The sequence below is a fragment of the Acomys minous genome, assembly GCF_964271855.1.
Source record: "Acomys minous genome assembly, chromosome: 1".
In the NCBI taxonomy this organism is placed as follows: Eukaryota; Metazoa; Chordata; class Mammalia; order Rodentia; family Muridae; genus Acomys; species Acomys minous.
This window is the reverse complement of record NC_140483.1, coordinates 60,436,216-60,454,618: the sequence shown is the minus strand read 5'-3', so window position 1 is coordinate 60,454,618 and position 18,403 is coordinate 60,436,216. Positions and strand designations below refer to the sequence as shown.

Sequence of the window (18,403 nt, the reverse complement as noted above, 5' to 3'; positions counted from 1 at the left end):
GTAGATGGAGGGCACCAGGAGAACATGTTTCTCTAAATCAACCAAGCAAAGCTCATATAAACCCACAGAGACAGAAGCAGGAAGCACAGGGCCCATGCGGATCTGCCTCAGGTCCTCTTTATACATATTTTAATAGCTTCTGACCTAGTACGTTTATGGGAGTCCTGAGTGTGTGGATGGGTGGGTCTCTGATTCTTGTGCCTTCTCTTTGGCTCTTTCCTCTTGTTGGTTTGCCTTGCCCAAATTTGATGTGATAGCTTTTGCTTTATCTTATTACATTTTATTTTGTTACATTTTGTTAGAAGCCTGTTCTTTCTTAATGAGAGACAAAAGAGAGAGATCTGAGTAGTAGTGGAGTTGGAAGACACTGGTGGGAGTGGAGGGAGGGGAAGATGTAATCAGAGTGCATTGTGTGAGAAAAATATCTATTTTTAATAAAAGGGAGAAAGTAAAGGAATGCTTGTTACTTTTGTAGATGGCTCAGGTTGGTTCACAGCACTCATAGCACCCATATCAGGAGTCACAATTGTCTGTAACCCCAACCCCAGGGCATCTATTACCCTAACTTGGGCTCCAGGGCCACTGCTCTCATGTACATGTGTTTTAGATGCATTTTTCTAGCTTCTGTGAGGCACTGTGTACACACACACACACACACACACACACACACACACACACACACACACACACACACAGAGTTAAAAGTGAAACAAATCATCTTTTTCTAAATACCAACTATTTTTTTGACTTCTGACCCAAACTAGGGTTCTCCTCTAGTAGGCTTTAAGTGCCTCAAATGTATATTTTCCTAGACTGCTTAGCTCTATGGAAAGCTCTTAGGATGCATTTGACAGAATGTAATCTGATTTCTCAGTTAAATTATTTTTTCAGCTTTTATTCACAAAGTAACATTTTATTTAAGACATGTTACACTCTATGTATTTGCGAATATAAGTTTTCTGCTAACAGGTTTTAAAGAAGGCATTATCTTCATGTCAGGATTTTATATAAAGCTTCAACATTGAGAATAAATAACAGGTAATGAATAACATCATGTTTCAAAGAGGGGCATGGATATGGTTGTCTGAGCTTAAAGAGACAACACAGAAAACAAAGGAAGTCTCAGTGTCTTCTCCTTTTACCTAAAAAGACATCTTCAGAGTGGGAGGACGTGAATTATGGGCTGCAGGTATAGGGGGAGGTCATTAACCTCAGCTCCTCTGAGGTCTTGTCCTTCCCTGACAAATAAAAATCTGTATTGGTAGAGAAAGAAACTCCATGAGAAGTGAGGTGAGCCCTTGTTGCCCAGACACTGTAGGACAAGTGAAGGTACAGGACGGACGAGTCTGCCCCAAGCCATTTTTGAGGAGATCGCAGAGTGGTGGGAAAGACTCCTGCAACATGGCCTTTGTTATCAGCGAAGGATGCCGCAGTATCAGCAGGAACAAGGAGGAACACAGATGGACCGACAAGCAGTAGCCATTACCACCATCAGTGTCCATGCAACTGCAGTTGTGCAAGCTGAGCTGTCCAGAAAGAGCAGCACACATATGCCTCGATTAATTCTGGGGCTCTTTGGTCGATTCCTACTACATAAGGTAAAGAAGCTTGGCCAAAGCCCATGAGAGGTGGAGTGGGCTCTGCGGGAGGTTGGAGGGCCACAAAGCTCTAGGTGTTATTCTTGATGGCCTGCGTACCTGCATATGGTGGAACGCCCTTGTGGCCCTGGACCTTTCCTTGTGGCCTACTCCATGCATCCTCACTGTGCTGGTGGCTTTAGATGGGAGCAGTTATTGATACCTTACCACTTCCACACTACTCTTCAGGGCTCCACTCCCCCACTTACCACACGCATCAAAGGAGGAGTTGTCTGCAAACGGCTCACCTTCATCTGATGCCAGAAATATTAAAAGTGGATTTGGGATATCCATGGTGTCTCAGTACCGTGTCTGGTCAAATATCAAATTTTAGCTGCTATTTGCCAAAAGGTCTAGAAATTATTATCTGAGTTGAGAGTGGTGTGTGATAGGCATGGGTAGCAGAAAACAGGGGCTCAGGAATATAAGCCGGAAGAATTCTTTCTTGTGAGCTGACTTTCATCACTCAATAATAGCAAATAACTCCTTCCTTCTTTCATATCTCCTTCACTTCCTCCCCTTCCTCTCTTTTCCTCTTCCAGGTTGATTTTACTTCCTTTGAAGGCAGAGCCATACGCTCAGTTTGTCTATGCAGGAGGTGACTCTAGAAAGAGGAGTGGGAACTGAGGGAGTGAGAAAGAGAAGAATAAAACTTAGGAGGAAGGTACGTTGTTGGGGTCATTTCAAGAAATATGAGCTCTGATCTGGCAGCAGCACCAGTGAGAGCTGCAGACCCAGGATGTGTGCATTTTCCAACCCTTATTGGAGAAGTTTTTTTTTGAAGTAGATGTCAACCAATAGAGAGACAAGCGACTGACCAATGTGCAGAAAATAAGAGAGTGTTGAGTGTTTAGCTCTAAATGGGACATCTATCACGTACCCCTCTGCAAATGCTAAGGGATCATTGAAGAAGAGGGGGCAGAAAGGCTGTAAGAGCTCAGGGACTGGAAGTCTTTAGAGAAAGGTATTGGCCAGGCAGCACAGCCCAGTTGCACACATGAACTCCTAGTTGAGACTGTGTGCACGATGCTTGCACAACATCAGGCCACCCAAATCCAAGCTTGGATGGAGAGGGGCTCATGAGGTTCCATGGCTCTTGAGGAGCTATTGGTGGCTGATGTGTCCTGGGAGAGGAAAAATTACTTCTCTTTAGGTATGTTACTTAAGCAAGACTATCCATGCTCCGGTAGATGATCCTACACCTGTGTGTTCACAGGCCACACTAAACGGACTCAGTGGGCATTAATCCTGAAGTTGAGGAGAAAAAGTGTTGGGGGGCAGGAAGGAAGGATATTAGGGGAGGAGATGGGGTATATTGGAAACAAGCACGTTATATATGTATGCATGAATGAATACGGAATAAAATACTTAATGAAAGAGAAATGTGAGCTCTTTAAAAATTTTTATTTATTTACTTTGTCTATATGACATCTTTGTGTGAACATGCATGTTTCTGTGTGTATGTGAGGCCAGGGGATGTGCATGGCACAGCACACATGCTGACGTCAGTCCTCACCTTCCAACTGTTTTGTGGTGGAGCCTCTTTGCTAGTGTTGCAGCATATACAATGCTAGTTAGCTTGTAAAGCCCAGGAAATTCTCCTGTCTCTACTTCTATCTCCCCACAGGAGCTCTGGGATTATTGATGTGTGCTATCACATCTGGCTTTAGGGATTTCATTTGTTTGTAAAAAAAAAAACTACCAAGTCATGTCCTGAATCCCAGAAACATGAGTTTTAGTCCATCAGATTATTTCTATGTTTAGAAAAAGCTACACCAGCACCATTCCCAAATTTCTGAGAAAACACCAGATTGATTTCCAAAGTGGTTGTACAAGTTTGCACTCCCACCAGCAATGGAGGAGTGTTCCCCTTTCTCCACATCCTCACCAGCATGTGCTGTCACTTGAGTTTGTGATCTTAGCCATTCTGATAGGTGCAAGATGGAATCTCAGTTGTTTTAATTTCCACTTCCCTGGTAACTAACTAAGGACGTTGAGCATTTCTTTAGGTATTTCTTGGAAATTTAATGTTTCTCTGTTGAGAATTCTCTGTTTAGCTCTGTACCCCATTTTTAATTGCATTATTTGGTGTTTAATTTCTTGAGCTCTTTATATATTTTGGATATTAGCCCTTTGTCAGATGGAGGGTTGGTGAAGATCTTTTCCCTGTCTGTAGGCTGTCATTTTGTTCTGTTGACAGTGTCCTTTGCCATATAGAAGCTTTTCAGTTTCATGAGGTCTCATTTATAAATTGTTGATCTTAGAGCCTGAGCTATTGGTATTCTGTTCAGGAAGTTGTCTCCTGTGCCAACGAGTTCAAAGCACTTTCCCAACACCCAGCTATCCCATTCCTGGTCATATACCTGAAAGATGCTCCACCATACAACAAGGACTTCTGCTCAAATATGTTCATAGCAGCTTTAGTCATAATAGAATCTGGAAACAACCTAGATGTCCCTCAACTGAAGAATGGATAAAGAAACTGTGGTACATCTACATAATGGAATACTACTTAGCTATTAAAAACAAGGAAATCTTGGAATTTGCAGGCAAATAAAAGGAACTAGAAAAGATTATCCTGAGTGAGGTAACCCAGACCCAGAAAGACATGCACGGTATATACTCACTTATAACCGGATATTAGCCCAACATAGATATCCTCCAAGAGACTCCACCTAGATCAGGGTCAGGACAGATGTTGGGACACACTGCTGGACTCTGGGCAGAGCACTGAGATTGGTATGGAAGAATAGGGAATGGAAGGATCCAGAGAGTTCAGGAGCCCAACAAGGAAACTATCAAAGCAGGTGGATATGGACCCAGGGCACTCAGTACAAACTGTTGCACCAACCAAGGACAATGCATGCAGTGAACCTAGAGCCCTTGCTAAGATCTAGCCAATGAACAGTTCATTCTTCCAGTTGTGGGGAGAGTGGGGACTGCTCCTGACATGAACTCTGGTGCCCTGATTTCACCACTTCTCCTTGGTAGAGAGAAACAGCAAGCACACAGAGGAAGGGGAAGCAGGCTATCTGGATGAGACCTGATAGGCTGTGGTCATATGGTGGTGGAGAAGGGTACCACATCAGAGGTCTAGGGGAGGGAAATATGGCAGAAGTGGGAAGGAGGGTGGGAACAGGAAGATACAAGTGAGGGGATAACAATTGGGATGTAACCTGAATAAACTATAATAAATTAAAATTAAGAAAAAGCCACATCAACACCTTTAACATTCCCCTCTTTTATTTTTTTTCAAGACAGGGTTTCTCTGTGTAGCCTTGGCTGTCCTGGATTCACTTTGTAGACCAGGCTGGCCTCAAACTCACAGAGATCTGCCTGCCTCTGCCTCCCAAGTGCTGGGATTACAGAAGTGCACCACCACACCTAGAAACAGTTCTTCCCTTTTCTCCTCCTTGTCCTGCCCTCCCGATTGTCCCTGATATCTGATTTACTTTCTTCCTCATGCTCGGAATTCACTGCCCTCAAGTCCCACTTTCATTCGGCCCCTTTCCCCCACCAAGTCCATTTTCCTGAAATGTCCTAACTAAGTTTTTATACATTCTAATTAGGTACGCATTCTTAGTCTTAACTCACCCTTAAGAAATGAATGGTGAGTCACGAATCTGTATCAAAAGCTTCACATCACCATGGACTTAGGAATCACATCTCTGTCTGCCAGACCCCTGCTTGCGGAAATTTCACAAGAACAGCACACTGATATTTTCCAAATAAATTTATCACCCTCATTTCTAGATTTATGCTCATTCTAGCTTTTTAAAAAAATTTTGTATAGTGTCACTACAGTCTGTGCCAAGGCATCCAAGCCATTCTTCACTTTACACTTCTTGATCCTTTACCACAGAAGAGCTAAAGTCACACAGCTAATTAGTAGCACAGCAAAGGCAATACATTAAAAATGTTTAAAAAAATATCACTGTGTTAGTGAACAGCCTCTGAACTTTTGTGGTTCAACTGTATCTCAAAACCTATGCTCTTTCTGCTGTCTAGGGATAAGAGAAAATGAGTGTAGAAGGACAGTTGTGAGAGGAGAGAAAAGGAGACAGAGGAGGAAAAAGATAGAGCAAGTCTCTGTCCAAAAGTAGCTGGTCCATTCCGCTGGTGTCTAGAACCATCCATTTTAAAAATGAGAACAACTAATATCAACTATATCTGATTGAATCCTCGTCCCTGTTTCCTGCCTTAGCTGGCCCTTTATTAATCACTTTGGGAGAATCCATTTGCTCATATTCAAACATAAGGAGAAACATAATGAAAGTAGCATCCAATTTTACATTAAAGATTTTGACAAGGACATAATTCATTGCATTCCTTTGTCCTTTCTGTAGACACGAGAAATTTCTGATATCAGTGCCCGAAGGAGGTTTGTTTCTATTGAACTAGCTCACTTTCCCAATCAGTTATTAAGGCTGGCACCTGTTTATTTTCCACTCTTCCTGTTGGTTGTTCAGAGTTCAGAGGCTTTCTTTAAGCTAGAAGTGCAGAGGGTTAAATGACCTTTGTTATTATAATGCCTTGTTACTACTAATCCCTTGTTTTTAACTCATTATACATTAATATATTATATATTACATATGTAATTGCAAGTTGCTTAATGCATGTTTGTTAGCTACTATTAAACTGTTTTTAGAATGAACAAACATTGCTTATATCTATATCAGACCTCTGGCCTGCGTTTCATTTCAGCACCAACTGTGACGGACAGCTCCCAGCACTGGCGTCCCACCCCCAAAGGTGATGTGCTTTTCTGAGATTTGAAAGCTTGCAAAGCTGGTACAACCTGCCATGGGATAGCCATCAAACACAGGACAGGGAACTAGGTGGAGAGACCTCCAGACTTTCCTTTGTTGCGTTTTTCTTACCAGGTGGCCTTTTGTTCATTTATTTATCTCTATTGCTTTGAGATGGTCTCTTGAGTGGTATACAGGTTGACTGAGAAAGAGCAGAATGTGGGGGATAATTCATTCAAACAAGTTACTATTGCAGAGGCCAAGTAATGACATGGGTTTCTCCCAGACAGGCTGGTACCAGGAGTAGATTAAGATGTGAAAGAGGGAGAGACCTACAAAAACTACTGAACGTAAATATTCTCTCTGCCTGAGCTGATTATGGGCAGGTGGAAGTCATGCCAATTGTTACCGGCTTTAACTGTATTTTTAGAAAAGTTGGAATTTACTCTAAAAGTTTTCAATAATTCAGGAAATGTGTGTGTGTGTGTGTGTGTGTGTGTGTGTGTGTGTGTATGTGTGTGCACTTGTGTGTGTGTGTTTTCATGGGTATACACGAGTATGCATGTGACAGCATGAGGACAACGTTGGGTGCTAACTCCTGGACAACATTGGGTGCTAATTCCTCAGGAGCCATCCATGGATTTTGAGACAGGATTTCTCATTAATATGGAACTCATCAAGTACGTTTAGCTGTCTGGCCAGTGAGTCCCAGGCATCCAATGTTCTCTGCCTTGCCAGTGCAGGGATTTCAAGTACACGTCACCATGTTCCACATTTCTGGTGATGGAGCCCATGACCGCATGCTTACAAGGTATTCCAATTTTTTTCTATTGCTGTGATAAAACACTCTAGCCAACAGCAATTAGAGGAGAAAGGGATTTATAGGTCTCAGCTCATGAGTGAAGGAAGTCAAGGCAAGAATTCAGGGCCATGAAATGGAGGCAGAAATCACTGGAGATGTTGTTTGCTCACTCACTCACAGGCTCAGGCTCATGCTCACCCAGATACCTTACACAGCTCAGGACCACATTCCTAAGGAATAGTGCTGGCCACAGTGGACTGGTTATTCCTACATCAGTCAACAGTCAATTCAGTCTCTCACAGACATGCCTACAGACTAACTTGATAAATATAATTACTCAATTGAGGCTCTATTTTCAGGAAATTTTTAGGCTATGTCAAGTGAGCAGTTCATGCTAAATAGGGTACAAGACAAGTGTTTGAATGAGTGATTCATCTTCCCATCCTGGGAGATTAATTCTTAATCATTTAAACAATGCACAGGCTATGAAGCTGAGGTCTATGGGCAGAATCTTGCCAAAATATCTTCATTGTTGACTCATGAAATGTTTCTTGTGTAAAGCACAGTGGTTCATAGCACAGCACTTAGATTTCAGTCTTCAGTACCCTTATCCACCCAGTGCTGTCACAGGCAGAGTAAAAATAATACACAGCAAAAAGAGTGAGCCCAGAAAGGCTGAGGGTGCCCCTGCAGGAAGGTATTTTATGAAGACATTTTTCTTTATTCGATATTAACATGAAATATTGATTCTGCCTTAAATAAATAATTGAACTTCAAGATATTCAGAGAAACCTATTTATTCTGTTGTTCATGGGGTCTGTGACATGGGGCTGGCTTAAAGGTAAGGCCACTTCTAATAATGAAGTCTTTCAGCACTTCACTGAATAAATCCCCTCGAGGAAAGATTTGTACCTTACCGATTTCCACTTTGGAGTGCTACAGTGAAATTCCTGTGTAAATAGGGAAATAAGATTAAAAAAAAACCTGCTTCTTCTCTAGGCAGGTTGACTAATGAGAGGAATGGTCCCTTAAGAGGCTTCAATGTGCTCAGAAGTCCAAACATTTTAGAACCCTCCAAATAAAGAGTTTGGCAGTTTGTGCTTAAGGCACCCCTTAAGAAGCAGCAAGATCATGCAGTCCATGGGGGTGCCCGGGCACAGGTGCAGTTTGCTTGGCCCTGTGAAGGACAGAATTCAGACTGGAGGTCTGGGCTGGGAGTCTTTTAGAGGCGCCTCACATCTATGCGCACCACGCACCTCCCCTCCAGTGAGCTACAGTATCTTGGAAAAGGTCAGTATTGAAGTGCCTAATGGGCTGCTGATCGTCAGAGACTCACCGAATGTCACATAAATGAATGAATTTGTGGTAAGGTGGACCCAGGGGCACCGAGGGGCGTTCAACAAGAGGTGGCTGTACTGGCAGGTGGGTAGAGGAATGCGACAAGCTATTTGGAATTAGTAATGTGTGGGGAGGAGGCTCAGATGTGGGGAGAGGAAGGGAAATGAAGGGCAAAGCCTTGCTTTGAAGCTTCCAGGTAGGCTTTTAAGGCAGGAATTTGGGCCTAAGGAAAGAGAATGGGAATTCAGTCAGTGAGTGGAAGAAAAGAGCTCAGTTGCAGGGCAATTGAATAAGGTCAGAAAACAAATTCTTGGGTGTCAGAGATTCAAGTTCAAACCTTGGTTAATTGGGTGGCTGGTCAGTAGACTCCATCGCTCGGTGCTTTGGTGTCTATTTCTCTTAAACGTTTAAGTATAATCATTGTGAAGACTGAACGAAACTTAGCATACTGAGGAACAGAAAACAATAAATGAAAATGAGTCAGAGTATGACTAGAGAATGCTGGGATTGAGCCTTTTGAGCAGAGACCAGGTGTACTGAGGACTTTGGTTTCTTAAAAAAAAAACCACGGAAATGTTATGTGAATGCATTTTTTTGTTTTAATCCCAGGTATGAGATATGGGGCTACTTCAGATTGTCCACAGCAGCTGACTATGATTTGTCTCGTGCTCTAGGAGGGAGTGTGATTTGTGCCAGCTGAAGATAGTTTATATTTGGCATTGTGGGGACTCTTCAGAAGGTATAAATTCCAGAGCCCTGAGAAGGGTGGCAGCTGCTGCTTCCCCTGCTATCCCTGCTGCTGTTGCTGTTAACTGTTTGTTGGATTGCTGGATGCTGGTTGGAGATATCCTGGCAACAAAATCAAGCTTTCCCCAAGATACTTGATCCCCCTAAGCATCAGGAAATAGTCTAAGGATATCAACACCCCTGGTTCCCTTCTAAGCTTCTTTCTCTTGTACCTAGTGTTGGGAGGTGTAAGGGCGAGGGGTGGTGTAGGGAGATAGGAAAAAGAACCCAATAAAGCAGCCAAAAATCCTGTTACAAGAAGGAGCTAGAGAGTCAACCCAAGGTGCTCTTCAGACTTTGTAAATTCTCACCTGCAACCCAATGGGTGGTCAGGGAAGGAGATGGGCACTATACTTCAAAAAGGTTCTAGAAAGTTCTATGTTTCCTTTATAGTGTCTTCCTTCTTGGTATACTTGCTCTTTTCTTTGATTAGATCAATCACCTATGTACACCACCGTAGTTCTCAATATCTTTTAAGGGAATTTGCCTGGAATGTGAAGTAATGTGATTCTCCTAGGTCATCAGAATGGGAGGGCAACAGATGAGTTAGGACTTTCATCACCATGGGGCTCACTGTACTGTAATGGAGCCATGGCAATGTTTTATTTTATAAGAAAAGAGAACTTTTAGAGGAGCCAATCATCATGTGTTTGTTTGTTACCAACAGTAATAAAATATACCTTTCATTATAAAGAAGGGAGCTCACTGAGGCCGGTGTATTAGTTACTTTTGTCATCGCTGTGGTCACCTAGCCGACATAAGCATCTCAAAGAGTGGAAGGAGTGGTTTTGGAGGAGTAGTTTGGCTCACGTTTTCTCATCATGGTGAGAAAGGAAGAGCAGCAGGAGGGTGAGGCCCAGATCGACTCCTCAGTCTGGAAGCAGAGACTCACGAATGCCAGTGGTCAGCTCACTTTCTCGTTTTTACTAAGCCCAGCACCCATGCACGGTGGGTCTTCCCGCACCGTGATTCTAGATTCCATCAAGCTGACAACCGACAACAATTAAGAATAATCATCAGAGATGGAATGCAGGGCACATGCTTTCCACCCACAGAAGTCACAATGGAGGAGCCTGTGGGACAAAGGCCCTTGCCAGTCTATCCTCTGTCGTGTAATTCCTTATGTTTAAGAGGTGTGGGGAATGTCTTCAGTGCTTACTGAGATGAAAATCACTTCATTCTACTCCAGAAGATCAGTTAGACTCTATTTGTAGTGGTTGGAGGAATCATGGAGCAGAAGCTCAGGGTTTTCTGAAGCAACCTAGGCATCATAAATGAGTTACTTCTGTGTCTGTGATGACGTCACAGAGGGCTGGTGGAAAGGAGCCTGCTGCTCAAACCAGCAAATCCATCTGCATGTGGGGCAGCCCAGCCAAAAGTGTGACCATCTCAGCAAACACGTCTTCATCCAGACCACTTCAGAACTGATCAAACACTTCTCTCATCCACTTGTTAGAATCTCACTAAGATATGCTAGGCCAGGAAAGAGAAATAGCTGAGACTTTTCTTTAAATCAATATGTTGGTGCCCTTCCCAGAGGTTGGTTTTCATTTAAATTCCAGTTTCAAATGGTTGTTCTACAAAATCATTACCTTGCACTTCTGGTTTAAGCATAGGCATTACAATCCTGCTCCATTCCCCACGAATAAGCAGATTTCTTTAATTAAATATGTGGTTTCCTTTAATTACAGTGGTTATTTTAGAGGGTGATAACTATATAAAATTTTATCCTGAGGAAGACTCATATTAAAATCACATTGATGTTATGGGAAAGAGTCGATGAAAAAGCAAGCAGGAAAAGGTGAGGAATCTCACTCCCTAATGACCCATGGCCACACTCTGCAGTGTGACTTTCTTATCTGCATTTTCTTGCATTTGAGACTCTAATAGCAGCCACAATAACCTGTTACTTTCATGTTTTCCTTCCAGACTTTTGCATTGAGAATATGGAATTGAAGGCTTCTTCCAGAGTTTACTTCTAAAGCCAGTATCTACATCAGCGTTTTCTCACCCTAGGGATTTTACCACCCACTTTTCATTGTATAATTCCATTTCCACAAGTTTCAAATAAGTGGTATAGATAATATAATCTACTTATCCATATTCATAAAAATCAACATGATACCTTATCTGGGAGGCAACAGTATACTAGGTAAGCAATTTATAATTAATTAATATGTATCCCAAAACATTCAAATGCATAATAAAACATAATAAAGTTGTTAAGTTCTTATACCTCTAGGGAGAATCACATTGAATGAAGGATCTTCCTGCTGGGTCCTGTTGTTCACTCCCATGCCTGAATGGCATTACAGTCTTTAGTTCCTTCCTTCCTTCCTGAAACAATGAAGGATTTCTGATGAAGTGCCAAGAAAGCAAAACACACTCTTCCCCCAGTTATGTTTTTATGCTCCTGGGAATTCAGTTCGTATAAGACGCGAGGAAGAACGGTGCCTTTGTGTGAAACGGAGAGAAGGTGTAGGGATGAAGACTGCATGGTTGGCAGAGTGCTTGCCTACCAAGCATGGGGCTTTGGGTTCCGTCTCGAGCACCATATACAACCAAATGTGACGGTGTGTGCCTGAAATGCAAGCATTCGCATATGAAAGACAAAAAAAATCTGAGTTCTAAGTGTGACACAAAAATACAACACTAGCTTCAAATGAGTTGAGAATTCTTTTATTCTGAAGACAAATATAAGTTACAATGATTCTGGAACATGGATTAGGTAATGTTAAATTCCATGTTAAAACAAAGTAACAGTTTGAGGAAGTTTTCATAGAACAAGAACAAGAACATCATAAATCAAGACATGTTTCACATACACTGATGACAACATCAGAGAGGAAGCCCCTGCTGTAAGCTTCTGTGCCAGCTGGTGACACACATCCAGAGTCAAGTCTGATGGAATCCACAAAACCATGCCCTTTCCATAATGCGTTCATGGCTTATCCACACCACGTGTGACTGTAAATGCGCACCTTGGATAAATGGCCTCCACGCTGGCCCTGAACAGCCATGGATACTGACAACGATGTTTGAGATGAGTGTGTGGTGGTCCCTGAACAGGAGACACTAGGATCACATAAACATTAAATTCTCATCGCATGTCATCCCTGCTGAGTTTGTCTGGCCTTGTTTAAGCAACCCACAGCATCTGTAAAGATTTCTCTCCACAGTGTGCTGCAGTAAATAAGAAGTTTATCAAATAAAACCTTCCACAAAAAGCAGGAAGACATGCCCTATCGACAGCCCCTCACTGAGTGCTGGTTCCTTCCAGGGATCCTTGTGAGGAAAATTCACCTCTTGTTCAATAACTGCAGTTATCGAAAGTCTTCACGTTTAAGTAGTTTGGGGTTGAATTTGGGTATCGAATTTATTTGAGCAATTCCAGTCTTCCAATTTCATCCCGAAGAATAAATTCCTTGGAATTCAGCAATGTACCGTAGAACATGACACACAGCCTATTTCCCTAGGTTTTTCTGTAATTATCTTTGAGAGATGAATCTCACACATATGAGGAGGCAAGGTTATTGGATGAGTGCTACAGTATTTATTTGTCCTGGCATTTGGGGAGGTAATGACTATAAAATTCACTTATTGAGCACCTGAACGGTGTCAGGTACCACAAGGATACTAGACTGGCTGTGTTTTATCTTTTTATCTTTGTATCACTGGCAACAGTTACTGGACAAAGGATGGGCAGCTGACTCCATTTCAAGGGGCTTCCAGAATTTTTGGTGGCAACTGTGGTTTATACTCTGTGACTATTACTCGGTAAACTTGGAAGATGTTTTCCAGGGCGTGAGGACATCCTCTATCACAGAAGGGAATGGACATATGCAAGAAGCACTTAAGGGTCAGGACGTAGACGTGAGAGAGTGTGTAATTCCAGGGAAAGGGAGGAACTGCTCATAATGTGCCACCTCAGCTGTGTGGAGGACCTCATTCCACGGGAGCCCTAACTGTACATGTGGCTCTGAAGGTTAAGTAGAATAGGTGATTATAAAATCGCTTTGTTTAGGAAAAGTCTGAGTAATTACATACTATGACCCAGTAAGAAATTTCTGACAAAATCAGCGAGATTCTTTACTTATTTCATCTCCCTTAACCATTACACCAATATGTGGAGATAGGCCCTGTTACTTTTATAGATGAAGCCATGGAATTTGGAGCTATTTTAAATTACCCCAAAGGCACACAGCTAGAAAATGACAGAGCCAAGAAGTTAAACACACAAAATTATTTGTTGCATCTTTACTTTTTAAATGTTCTCCTAGTGTTGTGTTACATGCTGCACTTCTTGAATCACCTACTTTTTTATGGTTTCATTCTCCTATCATCCTTACAAATGTGCAGATGGAAGGTTGAGTCAACACAGCTAGGTTGTGACTCTGTGCCTGACTACGTCTTTCTATGCTCCTCATAGTGTTCTTTAATTTCCTAATTTTTTTTTTACACCACTAGCTTCTCTTGTGTCCAGTTAATATTTAGTAAGGTATTTGAATTCTCATATCATTTAAATTAATATCATATTAGTAGTAATACAGTGTTTGTGTGTCTATGTTTGTGCATGCATGCACGTATGAATGTGTGAATGCAGACATGTATGTACGTGTGTGGAAGTCAAAGAACAATTTTTCAGAGTCAGTTTTCTCCATCCATTTTACACGTGTTCTGAGGATTGAACTTAAGTGGTTAGAGCAAGTGCTTTATAGGCTAAGCCATCTCACCGGTCTTACACTATCTGCTTTTTGTCTGTCTATCATCTATCTATCTATCTATCTATCTATCTATCTATCTATCATCTATCTATCTATCTATCTATCTATCTATCATCTATCCATCCATCCATCCATCCATCCATCATCTATATGGTGTTCTATAGTATTTTTGTTCTTATAACGGAGATCACACTTAAAGTTTTAATATTATAATGCACTGTATTTACAGCACCTTACATTCAATAGCACACATGAGTGCTGCCTTTTCACAAGTTCATCTCGATTCCGCCAGCTGTTGATGCTTCGTGTTACCCCTTTATAAAATGTGTGTCACTTGATACCCTATGAGCATATATAGGGGGAGGTAATCCCCCTCAGGCACAGTCATAGGGGAGGGGAGTAAGGGGAAAATGGAAGGGAGAGAAGAATGGGAGGATACAAGGGGAGGATAACCATTGAGATGTAACAAGAATAAATTAATAACAAATAAAATTTAAAAAAATGTGTGTCCTGGGCCAGTAGATGAGTCAGTGGGTAGAGGTGCTTGCCACCGCCATGCTTACCAGCCTGAGTGCGATCCCTGGGACCTGCAAGGTGGAAGGAGAAGGTCGATTCTTGCCCGCTGTCCTCTGGCCTCCTCATATGCACTGCTGCAAGGGCATTCTTATGCACGTACACACAAAACACTAACAAGTAAAGAACTGATATAAGAAAAATTAAAAAAACCAATAGGGCGAACCACATCTAAAAATAGGAATTAACAATTTTAAGGACATCAGTTTTCTCTTAAATTATGTAGAAAACAAAATGTGGGGTTGTGATACAAGGGTTTAGATTAATAGCTGTTTCTTTTTTTAATTTTAACTTAAAATTTAGACAAAAATTTCAATATTCTTTCCTGGAAAATGTACCAACATCTTAAATTACATACAAAATGGAAAATAATTTCAACAAATGTGTGTGCGTGCGTGTGTGTGTGTGTGTGTGTGTGTGTGTGTGCGTGTTCTTTTTTGACCTTTAAATGTTCTCCCCTGCCCTCTGTGTCTTGTCCTCCTAGAACTCTCAACATGAGTGCCAGTTTACCAGATGCTGTCCCTCCAGTCTCCTTTTTCAGATTACATTCCTGATTTCTGCTTCTCTCTGACCTCAGGCTGAGTGACTTTCCTTTTTTAAAAATATATTTTATTAATTTATTCATATTACATCTCAATTGTTATCCCATCCCTTGTATCCTCCTATTCCTCCCTCCTCCTATTTTCCCCTTACTCCCCTCCCCTATGACTGTGACTGAGGGGGACTTCCTCCCCCTGTATATGCTCAAAGAGTATCAAGTGTCTTCTTGGTAGTCTGCTATCCTTCCTCTGAGTTCCACCAGGCCTCCCCATCCAGGGGATGTGGTCAAATATGGGGTACCAGAGTTTGTGTGAAAGTCAGACCCCACTCTCCACTCATCTGTGGAGAATGTCCTGTCCATTGGCTAGATCTGGGTAGGGATTCAAAGTTTACTGCACGTATTGTCCTTGGCTGGTGCCATAGTTAGAGCAGGACACCTGGACCCAGATCTGCACCTTATAATGTTCTTCTTGCAGGTTTCTAGGACCCTCAGGGACATATGCTCAACCATGTTCATAGCTGCCTTATTCATAATAGCCAGAACTTGGAAACAGCTTAAGTGTTCCTCAGTAGAAGAATGGATAAAGAAAACGTGGCATATTTACACTATGGAATACTACTCAGCTACTAAAAACAAGGAATTCCCGAAATTTGTGGACAAATGGATTAAACTAGAAATTATCATAATGAGTGATCACCCAAAAAGAAAACGAGTCAAATGGTATATACTCACTTACATCGAGACACTAGCCCAAGGGTCATGTCCCATGAAAGTCTTCACTTACTAGGAAAGTGGGTCAGAGAGGAGGACATCCTATTGGGACTTTAGGTGAGAGAAGCATGGGAGAGTGGGGAAATAAAAGGCTGAGTGACTTTCATCTTCTGTCTTCCAGCTCTGGCTTTTTCCTTTTGCTATTTAAATCTGCCCTTGACTCCCTCTAGTGGATCATTTCAGTAATTACAGTTTTCAGTCCCAGACTTACTCTGACTTGGGAGATTTATTGCATTTTTATTGATACTTAAGTTTTGTAGATGTCTCATCATCTCGACTTCCTCCATGTAGTTTTTTTTGTTTGTTTTGAGCATATTAAAGTCTGTTGTTCTAAAGTCATTTTCTGTACAGGAGAGATGGCTCAGCAGTTAAAAGCACTAGCAGAATTAGGTCCCTGGCAGTCATGTTAGGTGCTTTATAAACCAATGCCTTTGTCTGGCCTCCATGAGCACCCCAAAATATGTGGAATACAACCCTCCCACACACATAAAAATGAGTCTTTAAAGTCACTGCCTACTATTCTAGTATTCAGGTAGTGAGTAATTTTCAGGACTGTTTGAATTTTTCCTTTCAATGGACCATACTTTTTTGCTTGTGTGGCTTGTGACTTTGTTGTCAGCTGAACATTATCCATAATGTGGAAACTCTAACATTGATTTTTCTCCTTTTGCATTTATTTCCCGGGGTGTTTATGTACTAAGACCCAGCCTGAATCTTAAAGTTAAGGTTTCTATCAAATCTTTTTCTGAACCTATACCTTTCTGTGACCATGGCTCATGACATTTAAATTCTCTCCATGTATGCGGCCATTTTTAGTTGCCTTAGTCTTTTATTATCTTACCCCAAAGGGAAAGGAGAACACGGAGCAGATAAAATGTATACTAGCCCTTCCAATCTCCTGGGTTCCTTTTGACTAGGACAACAAGGGCCACACAGTGGCTGCTCCTCTGTGAGGCTGCACTCGGCCACCCAGGCACCCAGTTTAGAAGAGCAAGACTAAAGTATGGCCACGTGCCACGGGGCTTTGGCGAGCGATAGGCATGTGCTGCCGTTTGCATTATACCACGCAAGCCACTGTGTTTGAGTGGCGAGACTTTAATGGACTCCAAGAAGCCGAATCACTGTGCATCAGACAGGTTCTGCTGTGCACTTGCCGTCTGGATGGTAAAACAGATTTCTAATACTTCTTACTCTGCTATGGCCCCCGAGCCCTTTAACTAGTCCATCTTCCTGCTTGGAATGGGAGTTTCAGAAACATCAGGGTTATTTTTTTCCCACTTAAACCCAGACCCTAAGGTTTGCATGAGGTATTCTTCCTGTGTCAAAAGGCTGCAGATGTAAAGCTAATGGCAAAAGGGCCGAGGTACAGAAATCTGAGGCCCAAGAGCCTGTGCAGACTGTGCATAGCAGCTTGTATGGGCCCCGTAGTACATCAAACAGGCTGGTGCGTCAAAGCCTGCTTGGAAAGCACTGCAGTACTTTTGTTTGGGAGGGTTCTGCAGGTCCCTCTCAGTTTGGTCTCGCCACTTGTTAGCTGCACGGTTTTCTTTTCATATCAGAGAATCTACTTACCTAAGCCCTGTTGCTATAAAATTGAGCAGCAGGCACTTGATAGGCATCTCGGGGAGTAAAGCGCCAGCCGTACGGGTGTGAGTACCTGAGTTTGGGACCCCCAGAACTCACCTAAAGGTCCATGGTGCAGTACACATCTGTAATCTTTGCACTGTGACAGCGCAATAGGAGACAGAGACAGACGAATCCCTGGACTACACAGGCGGGCTAGCCTGGAGTACACAGCGGAAAAAGAGCAGAGTCCGTCAGAGACAGGTGGAAGGGGAATGCTGACGTGGTTGTTCTGCGACCTCCACACATGCGCTGTAGCACATGCCTGCCCTCTCCCACCCCTCATACAAGGAAGCAAGAAATGGCAGAGATGGTGTGTGTATGGTTTTGTGCAACATAGAATGAAACTCTCAAAATATTCATATCAACATTATAAAATAAAAATAAATTTAAAATTTACAACTTATTTTTGATGTTGATATTCCATTTTTAAAATAGAAATGAGCATTTTGGCACTCAGAAGTAAATACTTGTTTATCCAGTTTTTGATGGGGGACAAAGTAAAAAAAAAACCAAGTATAATATAGAAGCAGAAGGCACTGTGGGGTTGTCATGATGTCTATAGTCAAGTAACTTTTCTAAAAATAATTAACATAACTTTTAGATAGCTTTCTTTTGACCAAGATTTTTTTTTTGAAATACACTTTGTTCCTAGTAAGATTTTCTCCCATTTCATGAAAAATGAACCAATCGCATCTCTTGTCGGCACAACTCCCTAAAGTACAGTTCTGAGATCCAATAACAGAGGCAACTTTGGATAAAACTCATGAGATAGAAATGGAGGTCTGTGGTAAGGAAAATAAGAAGTAATCAGTTACAGACATAGTGTGCAGTTTGTAACTGTCCTAAGGTATGATGCT

At 42.0% G+C, this 18,403-nt stretch overlaps 1 long non-coding RNA gene across 1 annotated transcript; it reads right to left on the bottom strand.

Moving 5' to 3' along the window:
• Nucleotides 1-872: 872 nt before the first annotated feature.
• LOC311595726 lies at nucleotides 873-17,767 on the bottom strand. The gene is made up of 4 exons (XR_014778554.1): nucleotides 17,604-17,767; nucleotides 14,599-14,721; nucleotides 11,548-11,648; nucleotides 873-2,260 (listed from the first exon to the last, which is right to left on the bottom strand). It is a non-coding gene; the product is annotated as an uncharacterized lncRNA (long non-coding RNA).
• Nucleotides 17,768-18,403: the final 636 nt, after the last annotated feature.